The following is a 9164-nucleotide window of genomic DNA, read 5'->3' on the forward strand; positions in this document are numbered from 1 at the left end:
GGCGGAGGGAGGGCGGGCGGGGGGGGGGGTGCGGGAGCTGCGGGTTTAACCCCTGCCTCCCTGCAGCCCGGCCGGGCGGGGGGGTTGGAAGAAGCTACCGGGCTGGACCCCGTCTTGGGGTGCTGCGAGCCGGGAGGTGACATTAAAGACATCTATTATCCCGTCCCCCAGGGCGCGGCTCTACTCCCTGTTAGAAGCTCCTCCGGCTCTCAGATGCTCGAGTCTCCCCCGTCTGGGAGAGGTTTAACCCCCCTCCGTCCCGCGGCGAAGCTGGTCCAGGCTTAGCCCCAAGCATCCCACACTCCGAGTGGAGCCAAGCAGCGATCCTGCAGCCTCCCCTCCTAGGGCTCTGCTCCACCACTGAGGTCCCCCAGCGCACTGACTCCGATCCCAGTAACCCCCCACTCCCTTCCCAGTGCCATGGAGGGGCTCCTTCCCTCCCGAGGCAGCGGGGTGCTGCTATCCTCCCCTATACCTGCAGCACGCAGGGGCAGAGATCTCAGCAAGACGAAGCGGTCGAGTTTGCTCTCCGCACCAGCTGCTTTGCATTCCTCCAGCTGCATAAAGCCATCTGAAATGACCAGCGGAGCCTCTGCCTGCAGGAACCCCTCTGGCCCCCAGCCACCATCCCAAATCCACCACCCCAGCAGAGCAGAGAGCAGCGCTTGCACTTCGCCTGCCCTTCACGGAGCTGCTGGGCACGAAACACTTATGGTTGGAAAGCCACTGGTCACGCAGTCACCCCTCAAGAAGACGTCTCACCTCCACACCCATTGCTCCTGTTCCTGCTGCTCCCCAAATCCTGCACGAAGCGATCGAGCTCCGGGCTGACAGCCCTGCTCTACCTTTCTCTGGGGTTCAGCTTTCTGCTCTCCAGGATCCTCGTGAAGAAGCTGCGCAGCACTGGGTCCTTCCTGAGCAGCCGTGTCCGCCCAGCAGCACTGCTTCGCGCAGCCAGCATAACCCAGTGCCACCAGTCCATCACGGAGATGGGTTCCTGCAGCTTCCTCAGACCCTCACGGACAGATTTTGTCTGTTTTTTTAACCCATTTCTCCTGTTCTATCCTCGCAGCTTATACTTTCAGAGGTGCTTAGAGTAAAACACCTAATTAGCACAAGAATTACAGGCTTTAAGATAGTGCTGAACACATTTCCACCCACCTCCCTCTGATGCAGGCTCGATGGAGGTCCCAGATGTCGAGGGAGCCCTTTGCAAATGGCTTCATCTCTATACCGCGGCGTCTCTCTCTTCCCCTCGTCTCCTTCAACTTCCTCACACCACTGGCCAGGGAAAGACTGTCATCACCTGTGATCCCTCTGGCACCAGGTGACTGGACATCTGCTCCACCAGCTAAGTTATTTATTCCATTGATTCAAGCTCAGGATTGTGCTTTCCAGGGTGTGAGACCTCTGTGCTCAATGCCAACCCATTTGAGAGTGGCACCAAGACACCAGATTACCAATATCTCCAAGGTGTCCCTAAACTCCTAACCATCAGTCCAGCCATGTGCCTCATTTTGGTTTGGAGAGGAAAGCAGCCAAAGGGAATTTCTGCAGCAAAAACCTCTTTCTATCTCACTCTAGCTCTGCCCTAGAAGGAAAACACATCCCCCTGTACCACACTACACCTATTCCTGGAGCTGGATATGAGAGAAGCAAGTCTTCTTTGTAATGAAACCTGATTTAATAACACCTGATTCCTGTTATTTTCTCTTTAAGCTGCTAAGTGCAAGAGGTCAAGCTGCATTTCTGCACCCGCATGGGCTGGACACATCTTTCAAGAAGAAGATAGCAATCACCAAACCACAGCTACCAAATGCAGATGAGACCTCATCCTGCCTTGACTCTTCCTTACAGGAATATTCGTGATCCACAAAGAGTACAGCCCTGTGTGCAGAGCAGGAGACAGAGCTGTGTTGCCTCTGGGGATCATCACAGGTCTACAGGTCTACAGGTCGTCCCTGCCCATGGCAGGGGAGGTTGGAATTAGATGATCTTTAAGGTCCCTTCCAAACCTGACTATTCTATGATTCTATTATTCTACTTGTTTACAAGCCCTAAAAATAATTTACTGCTTGGTGCCCTCCCCTGTGAATTGCAAGCATGATTCTGCTGAAGGACCGAATCACTACAGTGAAACGTAGGAGCCCATAGCCCAAGTCTGCTCTGCACATACTCACCACCTATAGGAAGCACAAGGAGTGCTGCTGCTGTTGCATTTCAGGGCTAACCACAAGAATCCTGACACAACTGCACACCTTCAAGACAAACGACAAAGCTGGGTTCTAGAGAAGGCAGCAACTTGCCTTGTGGATTACAACATCTGATGTGTCAAAGCCTGAGATGGTCCACACTGTCCACTTTTGCTTTGAGCAATGGTTTGGCACCCCTGCAGCTTCCATGTAGATCTGGGAAGGGGATGTCTCATGCTGTGGTTGGAGACCCACATTTTTTCCCCACCGTAATGTCCCTGCTGCATCACCTGTGCGCTGACAGTCCTGTGCCTCCCTGCAGTGCAGATTCACTCTAGACAGGTTCAATTCACCCAATGGTGCCAGCTTCTCACCATCTAACTCAGCTTCTCTTGTTTCACCACTCCACTCATTTCCAGCTTGCTGCAAATTTTGCTAGCAATGCCCCTCTATTTTCTTCCCATGCCTCAATAAAAATATTGAAGCAAGCTCCTTCTAACTCCCACCAGGAACAGCTGGTACCTTCTCTCCCAGCTCTTCCCTTGAAAAGCCCATTTGTAGCACAGGTCTGTGGTCAAGTATGAAAGTTCTTAGAAAAATAGAGTTGCAAAGCCCAAGTCAATAAAGTTATTTTACATCTCTAGTGAAACGGCTGAATTTGGATCTGTACATCCTGGCCCCACATCAGGGATAAAACTTATGGGAAAGTTCAGCTATGTCCAAAGTGCAGACCCAAGGAATAACGGTCATCCTTGTCAGAGGCAAGGTGCTGTGTTACATCTCTGTTGTGTCTCATAAAGAATACATTAATCTTTTGGCAAAACTGAGGCTCTTTATCTTCATCTGTGAAGGAATCTAGCTGATAGTTCAATACTGCCAACATCAATCCATCTGCCATCATGAATCAGGCTCAAAAATCTTGGGACTGGTTTGCAAATAATAAAACTTGCATCCTTTTTATTTGCTTTCTGGTTCCTGAGCCTTTAGGTCCAACTCACTTCATGTTTTCTGGGTAATTGAGAAGATAAGACAATTCCTTTTTTATTATTATTATTTTTTTCAAATGAAAACCAAGATTCCCCTACGAACTACTGAATAAACAGGGAGGACGCAAATAACATCCCCACCACGCAAGCCTCATGGCAGGAGCTGGCCAGACTGCAGACTGGAGGAGCTGGCTGCACATCATTCCTCTCCCTGGAAGTCTGCAGCCTAGCATCCCTTACATTTAATCCAGCATGTGCCTGCAGACCAGGAGAAATACATGGGTGAGGGCTGCCAGCTGCAGATGACAGAGCTGGAAACCTGCAGGACTGTGAACCGTTGCAAGTCAGACTAAAGGAATTCAGCTGCGGGAGTGAGTCCTGTCCTGCAGATGGAGAAGTTGCTGCCTCACTTGACATTGAGCTACAAAAACTCGTAGCCTGATGTGGTTTCCTTGGCTCAGGCACAAAGGTTGTCCATCCTGAGGAACACAGTAGTAAATACTGATTATCAGTCATCCTGCAGTGAAGCCACAGTTCCTGTTCAAGCTGGCCATCACACCAACCCTCAACCAGCAGCAAAATCCAAGCTGTCACCAACACCCTTTCATCAAGCAGGGAAAATCACCTCCCATGAGTGGATTTTGCTTTTCTTTTTAGTTAATCACAGGCTGTTGCACAAGGCCCTGAACAAAACCATCACAGCCTCATGGGAACTGTGGCCGGTAGGAGGGCAGATGTGCTGACAACTGAATTTGAGATTGCCCAAAGCGAAGGTGAGATTCCTGTTGTAACTCCATAGCCTTTCTCCATCCCTGTTGATGACTACTGACCACATCCTTTATTTTTGGCATGCTTTCAAGGAGGAGTCATTACATCCCTCATCAGTATGTCAGAGGTCCAAGCTAGAGTCAGAGGAGATTGAGCCCTCCCATTCCAGCAAGATGCCCTCCCATACTCCACAGAGTACAGCCAAATTAAGCAAAATCCAAATTTCCTTCATACCACAAATTCACAAACTCCCATCCTACGCCTGGATCCTCAGGGCTTTCCTCTCCTTGCCTGGGGACTTGAAAGCTTGTTCATGCCATTTCTGCAGAAACACAAGCTCACCGTCCCTCTCCAGTCACTGGCTCCAGGCTAGCCTCTCAGGAGGGTGAGAGTCATATCTTCAACACCCCACAAGAGCAGAAGATATGCCACCAACACTGGTAGCCCAGCCTGAGCCTTGCTGCAGAGTTCAAACAGGACTTAGACCAGCCCCAACTGATCTCCTCCATCTGCTTTCTCACATCACCTTGTTTCAGTAGGCTTTATCCCTCCCTTCCACCGCACTCCTCAAGGAGGGCTCTTCTCAGTTTTTCCACTTTTACATTGCATTGCTGTTTTACTTGCTCTGCAGAAGGAGGAGGTCCTGCAAAGCCCTCCTCGAAGAGCATCAGCAACAAGCTGGGTATTCTAGAAATGCTTCCCATCAGCCTTTTTCCTATTTTTCTCTCTTTTTGGCCTTTCCAGCAAGCAGCAACTATGAAGTCTCCTCCATAACAAAGAGTGGTCACCACAAAGAAGTCAGGCTCCTCCACCTCTCAAAGCCTTGAGCCCACATGTGGGCCAGGCAGAAGCATAAGACTCCTACCCCTGGCCCATCCTGCTCAACAGCTCTCCTTCTTGCAAGCACAGAGAGGGACATTTGAATAATTGAGGCTGATGGTTTGGGTGGCTGCATTCCCACCAGTCCTTCTGGGCACCATGCAGAGATGGAGAGTTGGATGAGGAGGCAAAACATCCTCTCCAAGCTGCAAAGTCAATCTTGCCTCCATGCACAATGCCCCAGAAGCTGTTGTCACCACTGGCTCTGGAGATCCAATTACGGTGGGAAGAGAAAAGCTGGCAAAGGTTCTTTGGGCTGAGTCTTGGCCTGGTTTTATGCTATTCCTTCTCATGCATTAAACCAGAGGTGTAGTAATGCTGTAACTCACAGCGGTGAAACCACAAAACAGGAGCTACCTATGGAGCTTCCCACAAGTGACAGTGTAACCCTTGAACTCCTTGGTGCATTCATTGCAGCCACCTCTGCAGCTGGTCTCCTGTGCTGCCCCAACCCAGGGCTTGGCTTTGGTTCAGAGATAGCAGAAGACACACCTCCAAACTATGAGGTAGCATGTCAGCACTGAACGTGTCCTGGAGATGCAAGGAGACACCTTGCCTGGAAGCAATCAGCACCTCAGCTTGGGGAAGATGCTTCTGGCTGCAAACCTAGTACAAACATCATCCGTACACATCATCTGATTTCCCACTCCTATCCTGAAGAATGATTAAGGCTGGCAAGAGCTCAGGAGGATCTTGAAAGTCTCTTAAGGCAACTGTCTTTGAGGGATGTTCAAGCAGAGCATTCACTGTGGAGCAACCTCAGAGACTGCTCTGTGCAATGGCCCACGTATGAAACTCAGCCTCACTCAGGAGTTTTTATCATGTCTCACACCTCACCTCAAGCTACAAAGGTTGTCTACAGAGGACATCACCCTGCCTCTCCTGAAAGCATCACCCTACTTCTCGCAACTCATGCTCTGGGGAAGGGAAGGTGCAGCCTTTACATCTATCACCCTACAGCAATGTAACAGCCTGCAGGACTGGTGCTGGAGGCAACATCATTTGTTACAGCACCTGTAGTGCAAAGCGTGTTCCCAAGGGCTTCACAGTTGCAACACGATCCAGTCAAACCTTGTGAGAGCACATGCCAGCTCTGGGTTGCCAGCATCTGGGAACACCTGTTCCCCATGCAAACAGCCATAACTGCTGCAGGTAGAGGTTGGTTTTGAATGAATCTGAGTGCTGGAGGACTTTTAAATAAATCTCTACAGCCACATCTTTGAGGGTTTAAGGCAGTCAATGACTATTGGGGCTTAAAAAGATAATTTACTAATGGAATCACGTAGTCCAACTTATAATGGGAAATCTGGTAAATTTTCGGCATATGGACAGGCTGCCAAGCACCAAACCAATACGCAGTAAGTAGACCATACTCAGGGATCCGGAGAGGATGGTGAGTAAAAGATTCCCCTAGAGGGATGGAAATCAGCAACCAGATAAGAGGGGGGTAAAGAGAGGCTGGGCAAAGCAAAGGGGAAGGACAGAGAGGAAAAATGAGGGAGTACAGTGCCACGGACCTGTTCATACGTCCTGTCTCTGCTTTGGCACATCCCTACCTGCAGCCCATGGCAAGAGTCTGGTGAGGACTGGCATCATCACTGGGAGGACCACAAAGAGAAACAGTGGTGGAAAAACGCTGGCAGCTGCTCAGGAGAGGTGAGATTCAGCAAAATGTTCCCCGGTAGGCTGGGCAAGGCAGAGGTTTTGGCTTGAGGTGATGGGATGCAAGCCTGGAGCTTTGCACGGGCTTAGGATACCCTCTGCAGGCCAGCACTAAGCTCCGCACATCCCAAACTGTAGAAGCACAAAACAGTTTAGAGTAGAAGGGACCTTCAAAGACCATCTGGTCCAACCCTGCTGCCATGGACAGGGACGTCTTCCACTACATTAGATTGCTCAAAGCCCCATCCAGCCTGACCTTGAATGCTTCCAGGCATGGGGCCTCCACAGCTTTCCTGGGCAACCTGTGCCAGTGTCTCACCTCCCTTATGTCCAACCTAAACCTACCCTCTTTCACTTCAAAACCATTGCACCTTGCCGGAGTTTGGGTTGGAAAACAAGCTGGAGACACAGAAATCAAGTTCTGTCCAGGGTGGGCCGGGTGTGCAGGAGTAATCTGGGAGAATATCTGGCAGATATTCTTTTCCAAACTTTCTGTCAAGGACCTCTGCAGGGAGCTAAGTCTCTGCACAGCGGCTTGTCCCACAAGTGGCTTTGGTCAGAAACTGTTTCCCCTTCCCATGTTCTCTGTCTCTTCCCAAGGGCTCCCTAGGCCCAAGCTCCCAGGTCAGGCTGATCCTGGGGAGCAGAAAGCATTGGGGGGGATCAGGGTTTCCATGGGAATAACGTGTCCGATCTGACTCTGTCTAGCAGCAGCATCTACAAGACAGGCATCTGAGCTGCAGGAATTAAGTCCAGAACCCAGCACCAAACCACTGCCTCCTTCATGCGATCATTTGGCTTAATAAAGTCACTACAATTTTTTTGTTTCCTGGAAGTTACCTTTGTTGACAACTGGCATTTTGTGGATGCCCATAACAGCAAGGATTGATACACTGATATCCTTTTAGTAATTGGACAGCTGAACCACACACAACTAGAGATAGAATTGTGGGTGAGACAAGTAAATTATGACCCCTAGCAAGTTCCTGGCATACATTTAGGGGCTGTTTCTTTGGCACAGATCTTCCCTTCCTCTCTCCAGCCGTGAATCTTTCAAGGAGGCCCAAAGGCGTAGAGCTTCACCTCCATCTCTGCAGCCACATTTTCTTTGCTGCCTACTCAATGTTTAGAGTAGCTGAGAGCCTTTATCAGAAAGGGGCCTGACTCTAAAATATGGTGAAAAGACAGATTGTTTTAGTGCCCCAGTAAATAGATGAAAAGCAGAAGAGAAGCACAAGAGATTTCCATAGCAACGAGTGCAGAGGCTCTGCCTCCTCTGATTTTCTCTGATTCACCTTCCCTGCACTCAGATAATCCAGAAGCACTGGGATGATCACTGATCCGGTTGGAAAGGAATGGCCTCAAGGGAGGCACGGTGAGCCCGTGATGGAGCCGGGTAGACAGAAATCCCCTGCATCAGCTGCTTCATCATAGGAAGTACCAAGTTCCTTCTGAGGGGAATTCTGAACCTAAGGCTTGCTTAAAAATGCCAAAATAAAATATCAGTTCTTCAAGCTGATTCAAGCCCCTAAATGTAACAACTTGCAAAGCCGAGTCATGTGCTTGGAGCCCCGAGTACAATTGCCATCGTGGTGACATCCAGCTCAACATTAACACCTGCATTTCAGGTAACACACAGAAAGGCGAGAGCTCTGTTTGACTTTAAAATAAATCCACACACAGACTCGATGCATCCCTGGTCTGCAGAGGAAAACAAAACAACAAAAAACCACCTAAGGTCACCCTGGCCAAGCTGAGGGCTAAGGAAAAAGTTCCTGCACACCTGAAGATGAACCTGGTAGAAAAGAATGTCCTGGGGAAAGCTGTTCAAACAACTGGGTTGGAGAGCAGAGAGTGTGGAGGGGAAGCAGCTGGGGGCATCAAAACAGGACCATGGCTGCAGCAGCCCTGTGAGAAGCAACATCTCCTAAGCTGTGCTGGTATTTGATATTTCTTCCTCTAGTTATAATAGAGATAAGTAATAGAAAGAAACAAGGAAATGTCCTTCAGACAGGATGGTGGGTAAGGGGAGACATCCCAGCAGGACTGGACAAATCCCATGCTTAAATTTAATAAGAAATTCAGAGTGAGTGCGAAACTAAAGGCACCCAGGGGAGTGTCTCTGATCTCAAAGACCTGTCCTGCACCTATAGCCCTGAAGCTGTAGGGAGTCTGGCTAAAAATCAGTCCAGCACCCCTGGTTGTCTGAACGCAGATGAAATTTCCTTTAACACGTTTGCTGCTGCTTGTTAAGGGCGTTAGGTACTGGAAAGCAGATTGGGCAAACCCAGGGCACGGGGTTTTGGCCTCTGTCCTGCTCAGCACACTGCTTTGCAAGCAAAAATGTAACTCACCAAGCAGATGTCCCAAATCCATGCACATAATCTGATGGTTTGGTGGCATCCCCTGCTACCTCATGCATGCCCATCCAAACCCTCTGCCCTGCCCTTACTCGATGGCTTCTTGAAGCCTTTGAACATCTCTGCATGACTGGGCGTCTGTCTCATTAGCACTCTCAGCAACGTAGAGGTCTCTGGAGGCTCTGCTACCCTAGATCCAAAATCTGAGTGTTTTGCTAAGCTGCAGATAAACTCCAACTATAGGGAAGCAATGAGGACGTGCTGGAGGTATCAGAAAGATGGAGAGGGAACAGAGGTCTGGTGGTCACAATGACCTA

Source organism: Cuculus canorus, chromosome 1 (assembly GCF_017976375.1).
Source record: "Cuculus canorus isolate bCucCan1 chromosome 1, bCucCan1.pri, whole genome shotgun sequence".
In the NCBI taxonomy this organism is placed as follows: Eukaryota; Metazoa; Chordata; class Aves; order Cuculiformes; family Cuculidae; genus Cuculus; species Cuculus canorus.